The sequence below is a fragment of the Biomphalaria glabrata genome, chromosome 7, assembly GCF_947242115.1.
Source record: "Biomphalaria glabrata chromosome 7, xgBioGlab47.1, whole genome shotgun sequence".
Taxonomy (NCBI): Eukaryota; Metazoa; Mollusca; class Gastropoda; family Planorbidae; genus Biomphalaria; species Biomphalaria glabrata.
In genome coordinates this window covers 47,592,819-47,619,825 of record NC_074717.1, presented here as the reverse complement: position 1 = coordinate 47,619,825, position 27,007 = coordinate 47,592,819, and the positions used below count along the sequence as shown (strand labels likewise).

Genomic DNA, 27,007 nt, shown 5'->3' with positions numbered 1-27,007 from the left:
GCTCGAGTATAGAAATACTCCGATAAGCGGACTGCTTTATTCGCCATCACAACTGCTGATGAGTAGAAGACTCAGGGACATCATTCCAACTGATCCCAAACTATTGAAACCATCGGTAGCTGAAAATGCAGAGACATTACTCAACGAACGACAGAGGAAAAGCAAAGTGAGGTACGATGCAAAAGCAAGGTTACCTAAAGACTACTCTGTCGGGGAGAAGGTGAGAGTTCGTCTAGGACAAACATGGCAGAAAGCAGTCGTCATTAAGAAACATCCATCACCCAGATCTTACATCATAAAGACAAATGATGGGAAAACATACAGACGAAATCAACGGTTTTTAAACAAGAGCTACGAAGAAGACATCTCTGGGTACTATGACACCGACGAAGACAATGAACAGCAAATTGTTAGAACAAACGGAACAGACAATTATGAACCAACATCTAGAGAACTTGCTGTGCCGGTCAAGACAACCAGAAGTGGTCGAGTTCTCAAAATTCCTTGTAAATATAAGTATTAAGAACTTTAAAAGGAAGGATGTGATAATAGCTTCAAAAGGAAGGATGTGTTAATATTAGAAGATATTACGTCATTGTTTGTTGTCTATGTTTTGAAAGCAAAGAATCGGACGGAAATAAAAGTTAGTTATATATGTCTACCTTGATCAAGACAGTCTCGTTATTATCATTATTAAATAGTAACGTCTACAGTAATTTAATCTGTGACTACAGAACATAAGTTGCCCAGCTCTCACTGCCATAAAGAAGTGTGCTCAGAACGCAGGCATTGTAGACAAGGATTTTTGTTGCCGTGGTCAATTGGGTATTTTCCCACACACGCTTGGAGAGTTTTGCCATTGCTGCAGAAGCCTTCCTTATTCTTTTTGTCAGCTCAGTGTCTAGATCTAGGTTGCTTGCTATTGTTGTTCCCAAGTATGTTAATTCCTGCACCACCGCAAGTGTATGATTTCCAATGTGTATCACTGGTATTTCTGCAACACCTTGTGCCAGGATTTCACTCTTGGAGAGGCTGATTGTGAGGCCAAACTCTTGACAAGCAGCTGCCAGTGCATTCACAAGCCTCTGCAATCCTTCTTGTGAATGAGACATGAGTGCAGTATCATCGGCGAACAGCAGTTCTCTAATCAAGATAAGCCGTCTCTTATATATATATATATATATATATATATATATATATATATATATATATATATATATATATATATATTAGTATTATGAGAATAGAGTAAGAAAGTATAAAGAGAATAGACAAAGAAAGTATAAGATAAGATAAGATAACTTTTATTGATCCAATCAAATGGAAATTCAGTTTGACTACAATTGACAACCTCAGCGTAACTACTATACAACAATATAGATGCACAATATAGATGCACAATATAGATGCACATACGAACGACATTCACACACGAAAAACACATACACATAACCAGCGCTTTATAAATAGACTTCTATGTACTTCTCGATTCGATGACGACAGAATGTTAATTTTCAATGCTGGTAATCCAGGGTCTATTATTACTGAATGTTTTAATTTTCTTCTTTGGTACAATCATGTTTTCACAGAACTGGATGTACGAATTAACAGTTGTAAGTTCATCTGACTGGACAGTTGTTTACAAACATGTCCCAATCTGTTTGCTCCAGACAACTTTGTAGCTGTAAAACAGCGTCGTCAGACCATGACTGGATGGACCGTACTTCGGGTTTTGTTGTTTTAAAAACCGGTTTGTACGTTGGTGTAAGATGGATTGTGTGGTCCGACTCTCCGAGGGGAAATAACGATCGAGATGTGTAGGCCACTTCTATGTTGCTATAGCACATGTCCAAGGTTTTATCGTGCCGTGTGGGACAATTAACATATTGAGTATATGTTGGCAAGTGTTGATCCAACGAAAGATGATTGAAATCTCCCATAACTAGTCGAGAGGAACCATAGGAAGGGGTTCACCTCCTCCGGCCCGAGCCTCAAGGCGGCGACGATGGACGCCATCGAAGCTCTAACTGCTCCCTATCCGGACAATTTTAGTAGCAGAGTGCCTTGTGGGTGGACCAAGCCACCCTCCAGATCCTTGCGTTCAATCCAAAATTTATTTATAGACATAGTAGAAAAAGAAAAAAAAATGCAAAAAAAAAAAAAAAAAAACACTCCTTAAAAAAGGAAACGAAGACACCACACTCCTCGCGGAATCGAAAGTAAACTAAACGGAAGTTTAACCCTTAAAGTGCTGAGTGGAGTCTACTGTCTACAAGCAGAGCCTGCCTTACATAATAGGAGGTAAAACGAATAGGGCGGCCCAATGCGAAGTGAATAATGTGGCCTCAATTGAAATAGAAAAGCAAAAAAAATAATGCCTAAAATATGCAATGAATAATACACTTTCCTGTTTCATCTGTATTCATATCAAAATCAACAAATAAGTTAAATTCACATAGCTCCTCCGCACTATTGTCCTTCATGGACGATCCATGAGACTAGAAATAACGTTTCCATTATGTCAACAGAGGGAAGACATAACGGTCTTCTAACATATGTCATCTAACAAGTACATCTAATTAGTTGTGACTAAACCTTGAGACTTAGTAGTAGTAGTAGAGACTTACAATTAGAGCTAGGTGAGAGGACGTAGAGCCTTAGAGTTCTGCTTGAGATTTAATTCACGTTTCGCGATTTTTTTTTTTCTGAAAAAATTCTTTGAGTGTGACTATGGATGGTCCAGCTACAAGATGGGGGGGGGGGGGATATAGGTCGAGTGTAACCTGATCATGAAAAGAAAACTGGCTCCTCTTTTACACTAAATTTTTTTAACAATGTGTGGTTGGGGGTGGGTAGTGATTCCACCTACCGCTTCCCCCTCTCTTTTCATTAATCCACTAGTATTACATTCTTCTATGGAGACAGTTTTTCTCTTCTACCGTACCGGTGGCTATTTTTACCCTTTCTTCTTCCGTACCTTTCAACACGCGCCGACACGTACGATCGTAGTTTTCACGGCAGAACTAGGTGTGATGTAATCACCTTTCCCTGTTCGGAGCTTCGCCAACGCCGGCTCCGTATTACATCAGTTACTGTTAGGATCACCGGCAGGCTCGTAAAGGGGAAGGGCAAGGTACGGTGAGTTATCTTGGTCAATACTGATCTCGTCGTTCACTTTCTTTGTTAGATCACCGACATACAGTTCAACTGAGGTCTAAGTCTAAAATGTGACGTAACATAAACGATGTCCCGATCAAATCTCTCTAGTTTGGATCCTATATTGTCGGCCAGCTTCAAAAGCAGTTGTGTATGACAAATTCACTCTGCTTGTCACACTCATTAATAAAATAAATTATAGCTTTTGTATAGCGCTACTTTCATGCTTATAGCCTGCTCAGCTATGGTCCAATCTCATTTGTGGACCAGTGGGAGGAGGGGGCAACTGGGAGAAATTTTCCGTGCTGGCTTTTAGGCTCTCAGTAACCACAACTCTGCTCGCGTCGGGTGTCGAACCTCGCACGCTTCTCACAGTGTCTCCCCCCTCGTTCCCCTATTTGGTCCAGAGAAGTAGTAACACTCATACTATTTCATCTTGCTGCTCTTTCATCTCATTGAAGAGATTTAATAAAATCATTGATTATTTATCGGCCCAGTCTCTATTTGGAGCCATCACAAGGTTACTAACTCCGATGCCATTGTAACATTTGCCGAATCTTCCTTTCCATGCCACAATCCAATCATGACTTTCTCAACTTTGTTGTAGATATTGCTTATTTTTATATTGTTCACTGTTTTACATTCAATAGTTTTATTATTTCTCTTTATTCTATTACGGTTTGTGTGTGTCAGGCCTACCCGTGTATCTAATTAACCCTGTGCATTAAGCTGTCATTTAAAATTAGCCAATTTGTTTGCTAACTATTGGTAATTAATTATTTTGTTTGGAATCGAAAAAGAAATTGTACTTGAATGATGTGGTGGTGTAAATATTTGTTCTTATTATATATTATAATATACATATATATTATATAAAAACAACGAAGATTAAATTACGCTATGACTACAACATGTCAAGCTTAAAGTTGGAGGTTATATATTTGATGTTAATATTTTTTTCTATTATTTTTTTCGCCTTTGTAGATCTATGCTATTACTTTTATTACATAATTTATATTTAGTTTTTAGTTATTGCCTTAAAGTACAAAAGCTTGTTTGCAAAACAGCAACAGAAAAAAGTTGGCAAGTAATTCAAGGGAGATAGTCTAGTATTAAGCCTTAAAACCAAAATGGCGTATTTCCAATGACAATATATGGTAATAAGAAATAAAACTTAGAAATATATATTTTAAAAACTATTTATCTCCGAAGAAATCACATTACATATCTGTATTCATGGGCGCCCGCAAGGGGGTGCACTGGATTCTGAGTATCGAAATTTTAGCCATTTGTTCGCGCCATCAAATCAATTAACTTCTAAGTAGCAACTGAACAAGTAGTGCTTCCCTGGTTAATGTAGTAGTGATTAGCCTAGGCGTATGGAAAGGATGGCCAACCATGTACGTGCGCGCCTCTGAATTCTGAGTAGCCACGTTTTAGCCAATTTAAAAAAAAAATAATTTTATAATGAAATGCATCTTCCAGAACTGTTTTTTTTTTTTGGTTTATTACGTAGATGTAGATTTAGTCAAAATCCGGGGGGTCGGGTTCAAGTGCACCACAATGTACCCCTCAGGGTGCCCATGTATTATAGATTCAAGAGCTTAATAAATTAATGTTTAGGAAAACTGTTCGCGTCGGATCGTCTTCTAAGTCTAAATCATGCGCCTCTGTCTCTCAGGTGGCTGTATCAAGGCTGAAGGCTTTCAGAGAAGCTTTGAGGGTGTCCCTCAAGCAATTTATTTGTCCACCTTGTGAGCGCTTTCCTTCCCTTAATTGGCCATACAGGAGTCGTTTAGGAATGCGGCGGTCTTCCATTCTGCAGATGGGTGCTGCCCATCAAAGCCTGAACTGCATCAAGATTGTGTGGGTGCTTTGCAGGCCGCTTTTCGAAGGACTTCAGTATTGGCTATTTTTTCTTGCCATTTAACATTACGTATTTTTATTAGACAGTTCATGTGGAAGTGGTTCAGTTTTCTTTTTGCATGTTTTTAATATACACACTTGAGACCAAATCAAAATCCGCGACAGAGGACAGACGTAGACGACGAAAAGAAAATCTTAATCGACCACCGGCGGACAATATTTTTGCCTGCTCTGGATTTGGTAAAATATTTAGGTCACAGCTGGGGCTGAGTAGCCACGGGAAATATTGCATTCTTCATTAATCTTCGGACTCGAACACAAGCCTTATTATTATTATGTAGGTCTGTGATCTTATATATGTAGCATTATTTAAATCAGTCCCCCCTCCCCATTGTACTGCTGATTCCTTGCTTTACTTAAGTCTGTAATGACAATTGAAGTAATTACCTTGTGTTCCTTATGTTTCTTGTTTCCTTGTGTTCCTTATGTTTCTTGTTTCTTGTGTTCCTCGTGTTCCTTCTCTCTATCTGTTAGTTTCTGCAGACTTCTACTTATGAGAAAAGAGTCCTTGTAATCACAACAAATTTCCTCATGGATCAATAAAGCAGTCTTAGTCATAGTCGTAATTCATATGCTGTATATATTGGGCCATAACAGGGCCAGGTAGGCAGTACTGGCTAGTCCACGATATGTAGTCTTGACTTGTAATGGACCACCCTTCACTCATACACACACATGTTATTTTATAATGAAATGCGACATCCTTTTGGTGCATTCTTTGTCTTGTATTTAGCTGAATATTGGTCAGTGTTTATTACATTGACAACTTTATAAGAAAAAATTGTTATTAACGAAAAGGTATATAATGGACACAAATATTCAGCAATATTCTGGCACTGTAGTTCCAATGAGCTGAAGATTAAATGTCTCGCTATACAAGGAAACAGATTGTTTAATAGCCTGCATCCTTGACCTTAGATCGGACTACTCTGGACGTGCTAGGAACATGTTCCAAATCTTGACATTTCCTGTTTTTACTGTATGCAGCAGACCTTTTTCAATGACGTCCAGTCTTGACTTGTCCAATAAAAGCTGGATACATTCTGAAACTGCAAGATGGAGAGCAGTCCAACCTAAGTAATCACTATTGAGACAAGTTAGAATCAGTAGCGTGCCAAATGTGGGGAGAGAAGAGCATCCGCCTCTGGTGCCGGGGCGTCCGGAGGAATTCGCTACCCGTCGCCTAAGCGTGGCCCTCCGGTGGATACGTCTAGTGGGTGGATACTAAATAGGCTAAGTACGAGTAGCAAACCAGGCCCGGCCGGGCTTCCTTGGGTGAGCTTTTGTTTTTTCTCTCTCACTCGAGGTTGGGATGGAAAGAACGCCCGGAACCCAGTCCAAAAAGTCCGCCACGCCGTTCCACAAGGGGGCCGTCATCAGACCCGTGGCTGGAGTGGCGGTCCCTGCACGGAACAGTGGCGGTTACAGTATAGGAATATGAGACAAGCTCCCCGCAGTTAGCACTGTTCTCGGCCACTTATAGCGAGTGGGGTCCAGGACCGGGGACGGTGCGCTGTGTACACGGCACGGCCCGGTTTTCCCATTCAGTCAACCAATATGGCTGCCTACCGTTGGGTGCCCTCAGACAGGACAGGGGTGAAGAGCCCCATGTCCAGGCCTGGTGGTTGGATAAAAGCCTTTCTAACCATCAGCGGGATAATGGCGCCTTCGGCGCCGACGCCCTACTGGACTTCATTGAAGGTGCAGGGGCGTAAGGGGGTGGCGCCAAAACATTACAAAACATATATTTCACTAATTCAGAAAAGCTAGCATGAATAATTGTATTAATAATTTCACTGATTTGTATCCGCTTTGTTAATTTTCAACCCCAGCCGAATGCAAAGTAAGTAAGTAAGTCAGACACTTAACTTAACTTTTTAAGCAACATGGCTAAATGTACATGTATTTCTAGGACTGTGACTGTTACAACAGATAGTTCATTAGCTAGCTTCGTTTTCATTATTTGTAAGTTATGTATTTCTCACATGACTATGCAAATATGTATGACGTACACTATTGTAAGGTTGGGGGGGGGGCGCTGACAGCACTAGCCACTCCGGTTGGCTGGCATCCTTGGTACGCCTTTAGATATAATCCTAATATAAAAATAATTGTTAACTTATTAACGAAAGAGACTCACTATCTTAGTCTGAACTGAATGTCCATGTTAGTGATAAAGTGCCAAATCCATGTAATCTTTAGAATACCAACAAGAAGAAGATTAATGAGAAGTACAGTATTTCACGTAGGCACGCAGTCCCAGCTGCGACCTACATATTTTGCCACAGTCAGGGCAGGCATAACTATTGTCCGATGGTGGTCGATTTAGGTTCCAGAGAGCGAAAAAGAGAGAGAGATAGAATGACAGAGAGGGAGCGGGTCGTTAAACTTCATTGTTACAGATAAACTTATTCACTTGCTGAAAAGTACGTGTAGGCCATTTATTAAAATACTTTTTTAAAAGAAGTGGGTTCCGGCCATAATAAAAAATATTAACTAATAAAACCTTGGAACAAATCAACGGGTGTAGCCGGTGTGAACTGCTAGCATGATATATATTTAATATTTTTGTTTTTTGCCTGAAATGAATTGGGGTCTATTATGTTTGCCTACAATGGCTTAAGTATTTGATGAAACATAAATGAAAAATAAAGATAAAATTTAAAAAAATAGCAAGGTTACAAAGACAGTCTGTGGGAAACAAACTGAAAATCGGCCCCCGACTTTGTCAAACCAGGCAAGTAACAAAGGCAGGGTTCAATATTATCAGAATGAAATGTTATCAAAGACAAATGACAGAGAAGAATGGAGAAAAAGGGTTAACAGATCTTGTGTGGTGCCCCATCGGTCCAGCAGACCAAAGGATAGGTGAAAGTGAATGTGAAATTATATACGAACCTGGCCTAACTGATGTCTTATAATAAATATTTAATTGATCGATTTATTTGGAGGCTAGAACAACAAAGATATATTCACGATTGAAGCCGCAGCGGTTTAATGTACCAACTAAGAAGTCAGAAAACCAAGAAGTATAATGTGTGTAATTCTGTACATTAGTCACAAGACAAGAGTTGAATGTTCTTTTTAAATGCATTAAATTTGCAAATTTTATATTGCAAAAACGTTTATATATCAACAGACTGTAATTGAGAGAACATATTGGAAGAATGTCTATTATTGTTGTCACTTTCTCTGTTTTCATCTGTCATATCTCAAGTACTGACGGTCAGTGTCATCTATTAATATAAACAGTATTCTAATAACTTATAGACTATACTGTTCTGCCTTATATACAAAAGTCGTTAGAATCTCTGGTGTTATAACGTAATAGAAGAGAGATTTTTATTTGGCTAATAACGTGAGAATGTATTACCTTGTATAAGAGCTCATTGGAGTCTCTTTTGTAATTACATGTAAAAAAAATTAACCAATAACATTGTGCTAAAGGTATTAGCAGTGAGAGACACATTTAATGCCAATCTATAAGGCTTGACTTCCGAGTCGAAGATTAAGGAGGAGTATTTTACTTGGCAACGCAGCCTTGCTGTCATCTACTGAGTTTGTCACACCCAAAGCAGACGTAACCGTGTGTCTTCCTGTGGTCGGTTTGGGTTCTCTTTCCGCCTGCCGCTGAAAGGGGTTCTAACCAAGACAAAAGAAAGGAATGGAGAAAGACGGTCAACTAATCGTGTATGGTGCCCCAATGGTCCAACAGACTAAGGCAGTGTTTCCCAAACTTTTGACCTATGTGTACCTCATTTATAATTTTTGTAACCTTGATTACCCCTCCCCCCCCCCCCCCAAAAAAAAAAATAAAAAAAATTATACACTAAATAATAATGAACGAACAATGCAATTATAAGTAAAAGTTATTGTATAAATAACAATCTATGTGGATCAATGTTGATAATGTTTGTGTGCTGAGATAACAGATCTTCATTCTCTGGTTCTTCATGTTAATTTAAGAGGCGTTTGCTTTTTGACGTGATTTCTAGAAATGCTGACAGAGCATCTTAATTTACACATAAAGTTGGAAAAAGCAAGACATTTTTTTGGAATGTTTTCAATCACACAACAGTTACCCCCCCCCTCCCCCATTCGGCTAGTGTTTCCTATGGAAATATCCGATACAGTTTGAGATCAACAGACATAGCTCGTATAGAGTAACATATTCAAATATTTATCAGTTATTGAACTAAAGCCGCCCTCGATATTCATTTTCACTCCACCCACATTTAACTCTTTCTCTCCGTTTTTATTTGTCTTCATTTTGCTAATTACTATTTCACTTCCCTGTTATGACCAAGCTTCAATAGCTTTGTTGTTTGTTATCAGAAAAAGTTGTATCTGGTACAGAATTAAAGGGAATAGCATGCTCTTTTTCTTTAACACAAAGTCAAGTTTATAAAATTAAACATTAATTTAATTTAATTAGGTCAAATCAACGATGGTATCGTCGATTAGGAGAGAAAGAGTTAATCATTGTTATTATTCATAAGAACTTTATAAAAATCATTTAATGGATGTCATAGTAACAGCTCTTATATATCGTCATGTAAATTTAAGCCTTATTTTTTCTTCACAGTTATGCTTCAATATGAGGCGAGTGAAGTCACTGGAGATCAAATGCCTGACCAGGTCAATGTAACTTTTAGCACAGAAACAAAATCTCTAACCAAACTTAATCTCAGACGCTCGCGGCATTTTGACCTCGATATTCCTTTGTATACTTTGGACACCGACCAGGAAGGAATTTTCCATAGGCATAAAGTGAAAACCAGACCCAAAAAGGTAAAAACAGTACATTTTAAATTATTTTTTTTTAAGAAATAGTTCCAATAGTCAACATACAAATTACAATGAAGAAAAACTTATTGTGCGAACCTTACTGAAAAGAATGTGATTGTGTTGCGAGCAAGTGTCTGGAGTAATGCACCCCTGAATTATTGTTTACATGTCCAGTGGTTAAGTGTGGGATTTAGGAAATTTAAGCATTGGAATATTTGACACCGGACATTAAGGAACCCGGTAATTTATCGACCCAGAAATTTAGGTACCGGTAAATTAGGGATAGTTTATCATTAGAATAGTTTCTTGATTTCATTCAAAAAAAAAATTCATATCAACAGTGAAAAATACACTCACACACACAAGACTGGCTGCTCGAGTAAAATGTACACACATCGGCATACCATTCCACACGCTTAACACACGCAAAAAAAAAAAAAATAGATAACTCAATTGCTCAACAAGACTACTGCTATTAACTCTTTCTCTTCGTAATTATTTTCCTCGTTTTGATAGTATTATTCGTTTTGCTCATTTGTACATAATTTCACTATACTGTTTTGTTTAAACTTCAAAAACTTAACGTTTCTGTTTGTTATCAGAAAATGTTGTATTTGGTATCAAAATGCTCTTCGTCAATTAGGAGAAAGAGTTAAAGCTTCCTCCAGTCGCGAGACGACTTTTGGACGTCTGATAGAAATGTGAAGAAAGCCTGTGCATTAGAGATGGTTGGAATGACATCGCCTCCCTCTCCATGCAGCTGTTCTGGTACAGCTGCGTCGCAGGTTAAAGGCAGCGACTCTCCGATTTTTCCTCAGGGTTGATTTTCTAAGCCTTTACCAAGTTTGGATATCACAACAAAATTCATGTGTATTATTTGGCCACGGGGATTTCGCCCCACAGTGTTTATTATGTGTATTTCATTAAAAATATTTTTTTTTATTATTATAGCTTTTATATAGCGCTACTTTCATGCTTATAGCATGCTCAGAGCGCTTTTGGTCCAATCTCATTTGTGAGCCAGAGGGGGTATATATTTATAGCTTTTATAGCTTTTATATAGCGCTACTTTCATGCTTATAGCGCTTTGGTCCAATCTCATTTGTGGACCAGTTGGGGGGGGGGGGGGGTATCTAGGAGTAAACACAACTCTGCCCGAGTCGGGTGTCGAACCTCGAGCCCCCTTCTAGGTAGCCAAGCCAAGCCAAGTGCACTTGGCCTCTCGACCACGCTTCCCATGTTATTCTGTTCATATTTGTACGTTGTTCATTAGAACACAGTATATCGCCCTGTTTTTTTTCCATAACGCCTGTTTTTTTTTCAATAAAAATCCAGATCTTACAAATGGAAAGGTAATCAAATTACTATGATCAATTCATTTTGTTCATGAAAATGAAGCCTCTCTTGTATCTAACATATTTTAAACATCCTACAGCTAACAAGAAAGGTTTCTGTAGACATAAAATGAATATAATTGATTATAACTTAATTAGCTACAATAGCGGAGTCGTTAGTGGGGTCATGAGTTCGAATCCTGGTGAACTTATGGATCCAGAGTACTTCTCTCATCTCACTCAAGTTTAATCTGTGCCTAATATTAGCTGGATAGAGTAAAAGCATTTGGTCGTTCGGCTGGCCACACAACGCTCTCATTCACTGTCGACCACAGCAACAGTTAAATTTTGCATCTACTCTATCTCTGGGAGTTCATTTTTTATTAATCTTTTTTTTTTGTGGAAACAATAGACCACATTCTTTATGAATGTCGCGTTCTGCATAAAGGGAGATCGGGACAAGGATTTGAAAGAGAACTGGTTCATGTGCGGTGTGCGGCTTTTGGTCTGTCCTCGTACGGGGACAAGGCGACCTTAGAACTTACTGCCCGCTTCCTTTCACGTGCTCTAAACGAGTTATCTCAGCATGGTTCGTTACTAATACAGTTTCTGATTCGGTTGCGCTGGTCTATGATGCCCGTGTAGGCGGGTACTCTGCCTCAACGTGGCACTCGGGTGGAAACGATCGCTAGAGGAAGGGATTCGGCAAAATGAGTTTCATCACAAGATTCATGTGGGTGTGTCTAAGAGAATGCGAGAGATTTCTCATTGCATATTGCGGAGTTGTTGTTTATAAATATATATCAATTGCTTGGATTTGACTGTAGAATTTTTAAAAAACTTTCTAAGGCAGCGGTTCTCAACCTTTTAAGCTCGGTGACCCCTTTTTACAATCCCCCACTCTGCCACGACCCCCCCCACACACACACACCTACACACAGCAATAGAAGAATAGACAATAACAATCCATATTTTCGATGGTCTTAGGCGACCCCTGGCAAGTCGTTAATCGACCCCCAAGGGGGTCGCGACCCACAGGCTGAGAACCCCTGTTCTAAGGCCTGTGTCAATTTTTTTTTAGGCCTGAAAGTTTTAAAGTTTCATCAATTTAATGTGAGAGTTGCGATGTATGCATAGTAAATTAGACCTTCTTGCTTCTTAAGTTAACATAACATGTAGATGATTGGAGGTGCTTATAAGAAAAACAATATTGAATTTGTTTAGAGTTAATATTTTTAAACCCCGTTCAATAAAATAAACGTTTCAGCAATGACAAATATTTCCATCAAACACAATTCACTTGTTGAAATCAGAGAAGTAGTTTTAAAAAAAAAAAACTTGACTAACAAAAAATATCCGAGCACAGTGATTTAAGAATAAGCATCATTGACTTGGCTAATAACTAACCAATGACTTCTATTTACTGACCAAAGACTTTACTAATTACTGACCAATGACTTTACTAAGTATTGGCCAATTACTTAACAAAGACTTTATTCATTACTGACCAATGACTATACTAATTACTGACCAATGACTTAACTAATTACTGACCTATAAACCGAAATCTAAATCTATAAATATAGTACCACAAAAAAATGTTGGTAATGTTTTGTTTTACATGTTTCGCATGTTCCCTCATATGTTCTGAAGATAATTCTATCCTATCCCAAATTGTAGTGAGTGCTGGTCTATTCCGCGGTTAATCTACTCTATCTTTATTTCTTCCGGATAGAGAGGAATTGACATTTGTTAGCTCAAAAGTTATTTATTGATGTATTCTATCTTGGTCCAGAATGTCTAGTTTTTTTATTGCCTTCGTTTTTAATATGTGCTGTTCTTCATTAAAGAACCTTACAAATTGTTTGAATTTTTTTTTCTTTTCGAATAAATACCTAACAATAAAGAGTCACCGATTTTTCCCCAGACGGTCGCTTCTTCAAGTTTTATAGACAGGGACGCTAGTTACGATGAGATGAATGCGGACACAGCGATAGATAATCTACAAGCATTTAACATAGGCTCTGGGAGTAGCATCGTTGGCATTTATGATCACGTGATGCTGTTAACAGGGTAAGAATTACCCTACATTACTTAGTAGCCCCGCCCCCCCCAACTAAAAAAAAAAGAAAAAGCCGCTAATAGTCTTGCATGGTAGGTCCGGCCCTTGTTTAAGCCCCCCCCCCCCAAAAAAAAAAGACAACTAGAAAGATATTTTTAAAATCTGATATTATGATATTTTAAATATTACAAAGTTCTAGTGCAATGGCTTTTTAAAAATCTTTTGAAAAAATACTGCTACGAATCTCCACTATCCAGACTCTCTGCAGACTGCACCACACGACACAACGAACTTAAAGAACCTCACAACTCAAAGTTCCTAAGTATTAGTAACAGTTTAATTTCAAATACATCACAATTGGCGACAACATTAACACAGAGTAAACAAATCTCTCTTATATAGCGTCTCAACTGGCCTTCTCGAACCTTCTTGACCACTCCAGTTGATCACTTCCGCCGTGACCTGCGTGCGTAATATTTACAACACTGGTCCTTGCCGAACTGGCGAGTATTGTCGCTGGTCAAGGTTGACCGCTCGTCCTGTGCTAGACTGGGGCGATTTGGGTAGGCTAAAAACACATACTGTTACGACCATCTGTGTCACCACCAAGTTTCAAACAATACCTTTTGTTTTAAAGTTAATGATGCAAGGTTTTCTTTTTCGCATAAATATAGCCTACTCTTTTGAAAACAATTCATCAATCAAAGACACACAGATAAAGGCACATTTCTTATTCCATATGAAAGTTTGTACAAGTGCTCTCTCTTCCCTAGTGCTATTAGCGGATAGTATGGGCTGCCTTAATCAGTCAGGAAAAGCAACGACTTGGCATATTTCAAGTGACTTATAAACATGTATGACTAAATTGATACATAAATACGCCTAAAATGTAATCATCTTCTCTGTTGAAGTAACGTTTGTAATTAATAAGAAAATTAATACATCCTTGCCCTTCCTAAGTCTTAGAACGACTGTGGTTCATCTCGTAGAACGACTGTAGCTCATCTCGTAGAACGACTGTAGCTCATCTAGTAGAACGATTGTGGTTCATCTCGTAGAACGACTGTGGTTCATCTCGTAGAACGACTGTGGTTCATCTCGTAGAACGACTGTGGTTCATCTCGTAGAACGACTGTGGTTCATCTCGTAGAACGACTGTGGTTCATCTCGTAGAACGACTGTGGTTCATCTCGTAGAACGACTCTGGTTCATCTCGTAGAACGACTGTGGTTCATCTCGTAGAACGACTGTGGTTCATCTCGTAGAACGACTCTGGTTCATCTCGTAGAACGACTGTGGTTCATCTCGTAGAACGACTGTGGTTCATCTCGTAGAACGACAGTGGTTCATCTCGTAGAACGACTGTAGCTCATCTCGTAGAACGACTGTGGTTCATCTCGTAGAACGACTGTGGTTCATCTCGTAGAACGATTGTGGTTCATCTCGTAGAACGACTGTGGTTCATCTCGTAGAACGACAGTGGTTCATCTCGTAGAACGACAGTGGTTCATCTCGTAGAACGACAGTGGTTCATCTCGTAGAACGACAGTGGTTCATCTCGTAGAACGACAGTGGTTCATCTCGTAGAACGACTGTGGCTCATCTCGTAGAACGACAGTGGTTCATCTCGTAGAACGACTGTGGTTCATCTCGTAGAACGACAGTGGTTCATCTCGTAGAACGACAGTGGTTCATCTCGTAGAACGACAGTGGTTCATCTCGTAGAACGATTGTGGTTCATCTCGTAGAACGACAGTGGTTCATCTCGTAGAACGATTGTGGTTCATCTCGTAGAACGACAGTGGTTCATCTCGTAGAACGACTGTAGCTCATCTCGTAGAACGACTGTAGCTCATCTCGTAGAACGACTGTAGCTCATCTCGTAGAACGACAGTGGTTCATCTCGTAGAACGACAGCGGTTCATCTCGTAGAACGACAGTGGTTCATCTCGTAGAACGACAGTGGTTCATCTCGTAGAACGACAGTGGTTCATCTCGTAGAACGATTGTGGTTCATCTCGTAGAACGACAGTGGTTCATCTCGTAGAACGACAGTGGTTCATCTCGTAGAACGACAGTGGTTCATCTCGTAGAACGACAGTGGTTCATCTCGTAGAACGACAGTGGTTCATCTCGTAGAACGACAGTGGTTCATCTCGTAGAACGACAGTGGTTCATCTCGTAGAACGATTGTGGTTCATCTCGTAGAACGACAGTGGTTCATCTCGTAGAACGACAGTGGTTCATCTCGTAGAACGACAGTGGTTCATCTCGTAGAACGACAGTGGTTCATCTCGTAGAACGACAGTGGTTCATCTCGTAGAACGATTGTGGTTCATCTCGTAGAACGACAGTGGTTCATCTCGTAGAACGACAGTGGTTCATCTCGTAGAACGACAGTGGTTCATCTCGTAGAACGACAGTGGTTCATCTCGTAGAACGACAGTGGTTCATCTCGTAGAACGATTGTGGTTCATCTCGTAGAACGACAGTGGTTCATCTCGTAGAACGACAGTGGTTCATCTCGTAGAACGACAGTGGTTCATCTCGTAGAACGACAGTGGTTCATCTCGTAGAACGACAGTGGTTCATCTCGTAGAACGATTGTGGTTCATCTCGTAGAACGACAGTGGTTCATCTCGTAGAACGATTGTGGTTCATCTCGTAGAACGACTGGGGTTCATCTCGTAGAACGACTGTAGCTCATCTCGTAGAACGACTGTGGCTCATCTCGTAGAACGACTGTGGCTCATCTCGTAGAACGACTGTGGCTCATCTCGTAGAACGACAGTGGTTCATCTCGTAGAACGACTGTGGCTCATCTCGTAGAACGACTGTGGCTCATCTCGTAGAACGACAGTGGCTCATCTCGTAGAACGACTGTGGCTCATCTCGTAGAACGACTGTGGCTCATCTCGTAGAACGACAGTGGTTCATCTCGTAGAACGACAGTGGTTCATCTCGTAGAACGACAGTGGTTCATCTCGTGGAACGATTGTGGTTCATCTCGTGGAACGACTGGGGTTCATCTCGTAGAACGACTGGGGTTCATCTCGTAGAACGACAGTGGTTCATCTCGTAGTACGACAGTGGTTCATCTCGTAGAACGACTGTGGTTCATCTCGTAGAACGACTGTGGTTCATCTCGTAGTGCGACAGTGGTTCATCTCGTAGTGCGACAGTGGTTCATCTAGTAGAACGATTGTGGTTCATCTCGTAGAACGACTGTGGTTCATCTCGTAGAACGACTGTGGTTCATCTCGTAGAACGACAGTGGTTCATCTCGTAGAACGACAGTGGTTCATCTCGTAGAACGACTGTGGTTCATCTCGTAGAACGACTGTGGTTCATCTCGTAGAACGACAGTGGTTCATCTCGTAGAACGACAGTGGTTCATCTCGTAGAACGACTGTGGTTCATCTCGTAGAACGACTGTGGTTCATCTCGTAGAACGACAGTGGTTCATCTCGTAGAACGACAGTGGTTCATCTCGTAGAACGACTGTGGTTCATCTCGTAGAACGACTGTGGTTCATCTCGTAGAACGACAGTGGTTCATCTCGTAGAACGACAGTGGTTCATCTCGTAGAACGACAGTGGTTCATCTCACTGCTGACACCTATTCTCGAGAGACATTCGGTTATTTCTATGATGATGAATACATGAATGTAAGGGAAATTATATAAAGGAAAAAAGTATTTTTTTGTATATGCCGATTAACATTTATCCACAAAATTTAGTTATTTGTTGAAAAAAAAATGTTATATATTACATTTGGTTTTCCTGATCAGCATCCCACTGATCTTGGTATCTGAACATAATTCTGTTGGCTCCAGACCTTGTTGGTTAGTTTCCTAGTATTCCATTTCGCACTTGAGTCTCTGCTTTTGTTAAACGCTTGAGTGCAGGATTCGCGTTGATATCTTTAAGATTGTGATAGTTCACAGTAATCGTAGGCTTCTTGTCGTGGGATCTACATTCGTAGGAATTGATATCACAGACAGCGCTAATATCACCAGCGTCTCGGTTAAGTAAAGGTTCGTTTCTCTTTTTGACAAGGTAGCCAACATGGTACCTATTGATTGTCTTGTTAAACATGGTACCTATTAGTTCATCTGTCTTGTTAAACAGGGTACCTTTTAGTTCATCTGTCTTATTAAACATGGTACCTATTAGTTCATCTGTCTTGTTAAGCATGGTTTCTGTCAGTTCGTACGTCTTTTAAGTATGGTTCCTAACAGTTCATCTATCATGTTCAGCATGGTACCTATTGATTCACCTGTTTATTGAGCATGGTACCTATTGATTCACCTGTTTATCGAGCATGGTACCTATTGATTCACCTGTTTATTGAGCATGGTACCTATTGATTCACCTGTTTATTGAGCATGGTACCTATTGATTCACCTGTTTATCGAGCATGGTACCTATTGATTCACCTGTTTATTGAGCATGGTACCTATTGATTCACCTGTTTATCGAGCATGGTACCTATTGATTCATCTGTCTTATTGAGCATGGTACCTATTGATTCACCTGTTTATCGAGCATGGTACCTATTGATTCATCTGTCTTATTGAGCATGGCACCTATTGATTCACCTGTTTATCGAGCATGGTACCTATTGATTCATCTGTCTTATTGAGCATAGTACCTATTGATTCACCTGTTTATTGAGCATGGTACCTATTGATTCACCTGTTTATTGAGCATGGTACCTATTGATTCACCTGTTTATTGAGCATGGTACCTATTGATTCACCTGTTTATTGAACATGGTACCTATTGATTCACCTGTTTATTGAGCATGGTACCTATTGATTCACCTGTTTATTGAGCATGGTACCTATTGATTCACCTGTTTATTGAGCATGGTACCTATTGATTCACCTGTTTATTGAGCATGGTCCTATTGATTCATATGTCTTATTGAGCATGGTACCTATTGATTCACCTGTTTATTGAGCTTGGTACCTCTTGATTCATTTGTCTTATTGAGCATGGTACCTATTGATTCACCTGTTTATTGAGCATGGTACCTATTAATTCATCTGTCTTATTGAGCATGGTACCTATTGATTCATCTGTCTTATTGAGCATGGTACCTATTGATTCATCTGTCTTATTGAGCATGGTACCTATTGATTCATGTCTTATTGAGCATGGTACCTATTGATTCATCTGTTTATTGAGCATGGTACCTATTGATTCATCTGTTTATTGAGTATAGTATCTATTGATTCATTTGTCTTATTGAGCATTGTACCTATTGATTCACCTGTTTATTGAGCATGGTACCTATTGATTTATCTGTTTTATTAAGCATGGTTTCTATTGATTCATCTGTCTTATAGAGCATGGCACCTATTGATTCATCTGTCTTAAAGAGCATGGCACCTATTGATTCATCTGTCTTATAGAGCATGGCACCTATTGATTCATCTGTCTTATAGAGCATGGCACCTATTGATTCACCTGTTTATTGAGCATGGTACCTATTGATTCATATGTCTTATTGAGCATGGTACCTATTGATTCACCTGTTTATTGAGCATGGTACCTATTGATTCATTTGTCTTATTGAGCATGGTACCTATTGATTCACCTGTTTATTGAGCATGGTACCTATTGATTCATCTGTCTTATTGAGCATGGTACCTATTGATTCATCTGTCTTATTGAGCATGGTACCTATTGATTCATCTGTCTTATTGAGCATGGTACCTATTGATTCATCTGTCTTATTGAGCATGGTACCTATTGATTCATCTGTTTATTGAGCATGGTACCTATTGATTCATCTGTTTATTGAGCATAGTACCTATTGATTCATTTGTCTTATTGAGCATTGTACCTATTGATTCACCTGTTTATTGAGCATGGTACCTATTGATTTATCTGTTTTATTAAGCATGGTTTTTATTGATTCATCTGTCTTATACAGTATGGCACCTATTGATTCATCTGTCTTAAAGAGCATGGCACCTATTGATTCATCTGTCTTATAGAGCATGGCACCTATTGATTCATCTGTCTTATAGAGCATGGCACCTATTGATTCATCTGTCTTATAGAGCATGGCACCTATTGATTCATCTGTCTTATAGAGCATGGCACCTATTGATTCATCTGTCTTATAGAGCATGGCACCTATTGATTCATCTGTTTATTGAGCATGATACCTATTGATTCATCTGTTTATTGAGCATGGTACCTATTGATTCATCTGTCTTATTGAGCATGGTATCTATTGATTCACCTGTTTATTGAGCATGGTACCTATTGATTCATCTGTTTATTGAGTATAGTATCTATTGATTCATTTGTCTTATTGAGCATTGTACCTATTGATTCACCTGTTTATTGAGCATGGCACCTATTGATTCATCTGTCTTAAAGAGCATGGCACCTATTGATTCATCTGTCTTATAGAGCATGGCACCTATTGATTCATCTGTCTTAAAGAGCATGGCACCTATTGATTCATCTGTCTTATAGAGCATGGCACCTATTGATTCATCTGTCTTATAGAGCATGGCACCTATTGATTCACCTGTTTATTGAGCATGGTACCTATTGATTCATATGTCTTATTGAGCATGGTACCTATTGATTCACCTGTTTATTGAGCATGGTACCTATTGATTCATTTGTCTTATTGAGCATGGTACCTATTGATTCACCTGTTTATTGAGCATGGTACCTATTGATTCATCTGTCTTATTGAGCATGGTACCTATTGATTCATCTGTCTTATTGAGCATGGTACCTATTGATTCATCTGTCTTATTGAGCATGGTACCTATTGATTCATCTGTCTTATTGAGCATGGTACCTATTGATTCATCTGTTTATTGAGCATGGTACCTATTGATTCATCTGTTTATTGAGCATAGTACCTATTGATTCATTTGTCTTATTGAGCATTGTACCTATTGATTCACCTGTTTATTGAGCATGGTACCTATTGATTTATCTGTTTTATTAAGCATGGTTTTTATTGATTCATCTGTCTTATACAGTATGGCACCTATTGATTCATCTGTCTTAAAGAGCATGGCACCTATTGATTCATCTGTCTTATAGAGCATGGCACCTATTGATTCATCTGTCTTATAGAGCATGGCACCTATTGATTCATCTGTCTTATAGAGCATGGCACCTATTGATTCATCTGTCTTATAGAGCATGGCACCTATTGATTCATCTGTCTTATAGAGCATGGCACCTATTGATTCATCTGTCTTATAGAGCATGGCACCTATTGATTCATCTGTCTTATTGAGCATGGTACCTATTGATTCATCTGTCTTATTGAGCATGATATATATTGATTCATCTGTCTTATTGAGCATGGTACCTATTGATTCATCTGTCTTATTGAGCATGGTACATATTGATTCATATGTCTTATTGAGCATGGTACCTATTGATTCATCTGTCTTATTGAGCATGGTACCTATTGATTCATCTGTCTTATTGAGCATGGTACCTATTGATTCATCTGTCTTATTGAGCATGGTACATATTGATTCATATGTCTTATTGAGCATGGTACCTATTGATTCATCTGTTTTATTGAGCATGGTACCTATTGATTCATCTGTTTATTGAGCATGGTACCTATTGATTTATCTGTTTTATTAAGCATGGTACCTATTGATTTATCTGTTTTATTGAGCATGGTACCTATTGATTTATCTGTCTAATTGAGCATGGTACCTATTGATTCATCTGTCTTGTTAAACATGGTACCTATTGATTCATCTGTCTTATTGAGCATGGTACATATTGATTCATATGTCTTATTGAGCATGGTACCTATTGATTCATCTGTTTATTAAGCATGGTACCTATTGATTCATCTGTTTTATTGAGCACTATACATATTGATTCATCTGTCTTATTGAGCATGGTACCTATTGATTCATCTGTTTATTGAGCATGGTACCTATTGATCCATCTGTCTTGTTAAACATGGTACCTATTGATTCACCTGTCTTATTGAGCATGGTACCTATTGATTCATCTGTTTATTGAGCATGGTACCTATTGATTCATCTGTTTTATTGAGCATGGTACCTATTGATTCATCTGTCTTATTGAGCATGGTACCTATTGATTCACCTGTCTTATTGAGCATGGTACCTATTGATTCATCTGTTTTATTGAGCATGGTACCTATTGAATCATCTGTCTTATTGAGCATGGTACCTATTGATTCATCTGTTTATTAAGCATGGTACCTATTGATTCATCTGTCTTATTGAGCACTATACATATTGATTCATCTGTCTTATTGATCATGGTACCTATTGATTCATCTGTTTATTGAGCATGGTACCTATTGGTTCATCTGTCTTGTTAAACATGGTACCTATTGATTCATCTGTCTTATTGAGCATGGTAAATATTGATTCATCTGTCTTATTGAGCATGGTACCTATTCATCTGTTTATTAAGCATGGTACCTATTGATTCATCTGTCTTATTGAGCACTGTACATATTGATTCATCTGTCTTATTGAGCATGGTACCTATTGATTCATCTGTCTTGTTAAACATGGTACCTATTGATTCACCTGTCTTATTGAGCATGGTAAATATTGATTCATCTGTCTTATTGAGCACTGTACATATTGATTCATCTGTCTTATTGAGCATAGTACCTATTGATTCATCTGTTTATTGAGCATGGTACCTATTGATTCATCTGTCTTGTTAAACATGGTACCTATTGATTCACCTGTCTTATTGAGCATGGTACCTATTGATTCATCTGTTTATTGAGCATGGTACCTATTGATTCATCTGTCTTATTGAGCATGGTACCTATTGATTCATCTGTCTTATTGAGCACTGTACATATTGATTCATCTGTCTTATTGAGAATGGTACCTATTGATTCATCTGTCTTGTTAATCATGGTACCTATATGTTCACCTGCCTTGCTAAGCATAGTACATTTATCCATATCTCAAGTTAAATTTCAACTATGGTACAGATCTGTTCGTTAGATCTGTTCAATGACCTTGTTCAAAATGGCGCTTGGCTGATCTACGAACAGGCAGGTGTCCAGGTCCTCTTAATCTTCCACCAGAGCTAGCTGGAGACATTTTTAAAAGAGTTTCCTTGTTTCTTATCTTATATAATACAGACGTTACTTCAAAAAAGAAGATGATTACGCCCTAAGCGTCATGCATTTAGTCATGCATATTAACCAATGACTTAATTTCAGCCAAGTCGCTGGTTTTCCTGGCTAGCTCAGGCAACCCATTCCATGCTCTAATAGCACTAGGGAAGAAGGAGTATTTGTACAAATTTGTCCTAGCATATGGGACGAGGAATGTGCCTTTATCTTTGTGTCTTTCAGAGTATTTTATTAAATTTTGTTTTTGTATATGAAGATTATGGTTCAGTGTTTTATGTATGATTGCTACTTTACTTTTGAGCCTTCTGTCCTGAAGGCTTTCTTTTAAAGCATTTCAGTCTTTGTCATCGTATTTATTGTTTCAGCACTTTGAATTCAAGTTCGTGGATCATTTTCATAAAAGCCATAGAAAATTCTACTTTAAGACACCAATGTTGCATCTCTTTTGATCAGCCTCTCAGCAAACACTGCTCAACACAAAACAAACTACTCATGAACTTGAGCAGTCCCCTTTCAAATAATGTTTGACTTCTTTTACTGCGTGTAATACTGAAGTACTTTACGAGAAGCAACACAAAACGACTGACTGTAATCGCTGGACTGAACTAGTTTCTCTGTCTCGTCCTACACTCTCGTTCTACTTTTGCTCGGGGTTTCACTGAACTGACGTCACTGAGGGTTTGAATGTACTAAACTAAATTGTCTCTCTGACCTACTCGTTCTTTTTTTTATTGGTCTACCAAGGCAATCTTGAAAAATCACAAAAACGCCAGTCCTTTCTACAAGATCTCATGACCTGATCACGTGATATTCAGGTGCATTATTCATATCACTATAATCCACCCTCACAAAAACTCTCCTAGCACCAGTACGGCGGACCAGCCCCTTTCTCACCTTTTTCAATGTGGGGAAAATTATTACTTTTCTGGTATTTTAACGTTTATTATTAATTTATTAGTAATTTAAAGTTAGGCAATCCATCATTGAGTACCGGCACCTATTTTTTTTTTTACAAAAAAGTACTGCATATAGGGTTAGGGTCGACTTGATCCGAGATTGAGTTAAAGAGTGTACAAACTTTTTACAAGGCAGACAGAATGAGTTGATTTTAAGCTTGGTAAAAATAGAGTCATTTAAATTCAGTTCAGTACATTTAACATTAATAACGAACAATATCGTATCCATTCTTTTCATTACAGTTATGACCTCTTTACATTGGACAGTAACAATGATAAACAAAATACCTTAGGTAAGTGCTCTCTTTTCGGGTTAATGTCTTTAGACAGTAGGCCTACCTCAGCTCATGATCATACTTCCTTCCAGAATGTTGGTTGAGAATTAATTTGTTACAACAGCTTAATGCGTATTTAAATTTAATTTGTTTTTTGTTTTGCAATGTGAGTGTATGTATTCTACATTTAACACGTTGTTTTGAAGTGTCAAATGTTTGACATGTTTTGGATGTTCCTTCAAAGTTGAAGATAATCTATTTCCTAGTCCAAACCTCCCGCAAGACGACGGCGGATGGCAGCGGGTAGGGTATGAACCCTGGACCATGGAGACAACGGAACGACAGTCCGGCGAGCATACCGCACGAGCAGGCAGCCATGTAGTGGGAAACTAGGTCGTAACGCTGAGGTCATATTTTAAACGTATTTCCTTTTTCTTGCTAAAAGTTCTCAATGTGGGTCTCTTTGTTTTGACTGATGACTTCATTAGACCGTGATTCAAGATTCGCAGTGAAATAACAAATCGAACAAGTAAAATTTAAGCTGTTTTTAAATTAAGTCTTCACTAATGAAGCCGATTTCTCATTTAATCAATTTCCTGTAATCCTTATCATTGGAACGAGTCTTTCTTCTAAGTCTAAGCTTTACACATTCAAGTTCTTCTATTCACAATTCAGCTCAAGATTTCTACTTTGAGCTTGTGTGCAAGATGTTCATGAACGTCTATTTTATGTTGTTCATTTACGTGTCCTCTTTAGTGTTCACTTTTTAAAGCTGGTCAGACATCTTGAGTTATCCCTTTTCTTGCCTCCAGGGCCGGCCTTAGATAAATCGAGGCCCTAGGGGAACTGCATTTGGTGGCACTAAATGAAATGTTAACTACTGGCCCGAATTGCACTCCACAGCAGCACTTTCAGAACATATAATAATATGCGAACTGATTACTCCATGTGTCCCCCAGAGAGCCCTGCGCTCAATGGACTCAACGCTTTTAGTGGTGCCACATTTCTCCCTCAAAAGCTACGGTCTGAGGGTTTTTTCAGTGCACGGACCAAAGGTTTGGAACTCACTCCCTAGTGATCTCAGACAGACAACATGCTACACCACTTTTAAGAAGAACATTAAGACTTATCTGTTTAAAACTTTTTTAGATTAGTTTGTCATTGTAGCTGTCGTGTTTGTGTTTGTAATGTTATTACAGCGCATGGAGCCTACATTTTGTTTGTTAACAGCGCTTTATAAATAAAATTGTTATTATGTAAAGGCAAAGTATTAGCCCTCGACAACAAATCAGACTGATACGCTCCCTTGTCATGGCCGCATTTGTAGTGTGAGTCTTGGACGTTGACGAGGAGGATCCTAACAATGGAATAGAGATGCTACAGAAGGATCCTAGGTATCATATTCAAAGACTTCATCACAAACCAAGAGATAAGAGACAGGGTTACCGCAAAGATTGGACCCCATGATGACCTGCTAACTAGCGTTAAAAAATGTATATTCATATTAAAAAATCATCGGGGCTCGCAAAGCCCTTCCTTTAGGGAACAATACCAATAAAAAAAAAGAAGAAGAGGCAGACAGAGAAAGCGATGGGAGGACAACATAAAAGAATTGACGGGCCTGTCATTGAAAGAGGTTCTAAAGCAAAAGACATAGAGAAATGGAGAAAGACTGTCGACGAATCTTGCATGGTGCCCCAACGGTCCAACAGACTAAGGAATAGGTAAAGGTAAAAAGTAAATGAAAAAAAGCAATATTTCACTTGGATACGAAACCCAGTTGCAGCCTTCATAGTTTGTTACATCTAGTGTCGACAAATCCTTTTTTTTTTTTTTTGTAGAGTGTTCTTGAGTTATAGATAGATTTAGGAAATTTAATGAGTAGCAATATAGGAACCATACCTGTAGTTTGACAAAGACAGAAACTACAAGATTAGAGATGCTCTAAGAATAGTGTTCTGTTGTCACAGTTTAATAATAAATTACTGTCAATTGATATCTCAACAGTCTTAACATCATCAACTGAAGTCTTGGTGAAATCTTGTGTAAAGGCTTCGTCACAATAGTTTGCAAAGGTTTGTGATCTGATTGTACAGTCACAGTTCTTCCAAAAATATAATGGTGAAAATGTTCAGCTGCAAACACTATAGCTAACATTTCCTTTTCTATTTGTGCATATCTGCACTCTGTTTCTGTCAATGATCTTGACGTATACGCAACTGGTTTGTCTTCTTGCATTAAAAAGCTTCAAAAGGAAGGATGTGCTAATATTATATGATATTACGTCATTGTTTGTTGTTTATGTTTTATGCGAAAGCAAAGAATCGGACGGAAATAAAAGTTAGTTACATATGTCTACCTTGATCAAGACAGTCTCGTTATTATCATTATTAATTCGTAACGTCTACAGTAATTTATTATTAATCTGTGACAACAGAACAAATAGTGACAAGAGAGATGCTCAAGTTAGTAGAGCGGAAGACATTAGTCCATGTAAATAAATCTGTTCAACTTATTAACAGTTTTTTTTAATCCCTTGAGAGCGCCTGAGAAGCCGAGCATGAGGATTGAGTGATCTAAGTAGAAGCATAACTGTCTATTTAAGTTTCCTTTTCGTATTCGGCTCCTGTGGGTTAGGCCTTCTTCTGTCAGCTTTATTCTCCCATGCCAGTTAGGGCAAAATGGAATCTAATTTAATTTAATATGTTATAATTATTCAGTAATATTATACTAATATTATTATTTCAAATAGGTAAAAAAAAACACTCATGATATCACAATTTACTTATCCATTTAGTTATGACTTGCTTACAAATCTAAAAGAACATATCCAAACCATATCCAGGACAAATCCTTAACCTATGTTCTAATAACGGAATCCTAATTTCTCTCAGGGATTGCTTTTGGTGAAACAATGTGCCGAACAAACGGGAAGAGCTCTTCTGTAATAGAAGATCGCCAAGAAGATCGCTATTCTATCTCTACTTCTCAAACGGTAGCACATGAACTGGCACATGGGTAATCCTTTGCTATTTAGTTTGTTGGAAGGCATTAATGCTGCTATAAGGAAACTCGCAACAATTTGTCCAGATTCAGCGACATGTCTAAAGTGAATCAAGCTGTTGTGTCACAACAGACGGTGGCCTACTTAAACATCGAGACGTATATAAGATTAGGGTATATCTTATTCCCCATTTCACTTTCTTGTAGCCATCGACGATGTCATAAAAATACATTAAACAGGCTGCATTCGGATTTCAATCGAGTTGGATTTTGCAGACGACATAGCATTACTTTGAAATACAATTTAATGTATACTCGAGATGACGGATAAAGACGCCCTCAAAGTTATGCATATTG

General features: G+C 38.6%; 1 protein-coding gene across 7 annotated transcripts in view; it reads left to right on the top strand.

Annotated features, from left to right (window-relative positions):
* Positions 1–27,007, top strand: part of LOC129927277 (A disintegrin and metalloproteinase with thrombospondin motifs 7-like) — a 61,938-nt gene that overhangs the window by 10,710 nt on the left and 24,221 nt on the right. For 3 of the 7 annotated variants that reach the window (XM_056035635.1, XM_056035636.1, XM_056035637.1), the window contains exons 2-5: positions 9,668–9,873; positions 13,132–13,277; positions 23,616–23,665; positions 26,542–26,665. The gene's annotated coding sequence lies outside the window, so the exon portion shown is untranslated. Of the gene's footprint in view, positions 1–4,221; positions 4,314–8,206; positions 8,308–9,667; positions 9,874–13,131; positions 13,278–23,615; positions 23,666–26,541; positions 26,666–27,007 lie in introns of those variants that run through there. The other 4 variants (XM_056035632.1, XM_056035634.1, XM_056035633.1 and 1 more) reach the window with 4 other exon arrangements.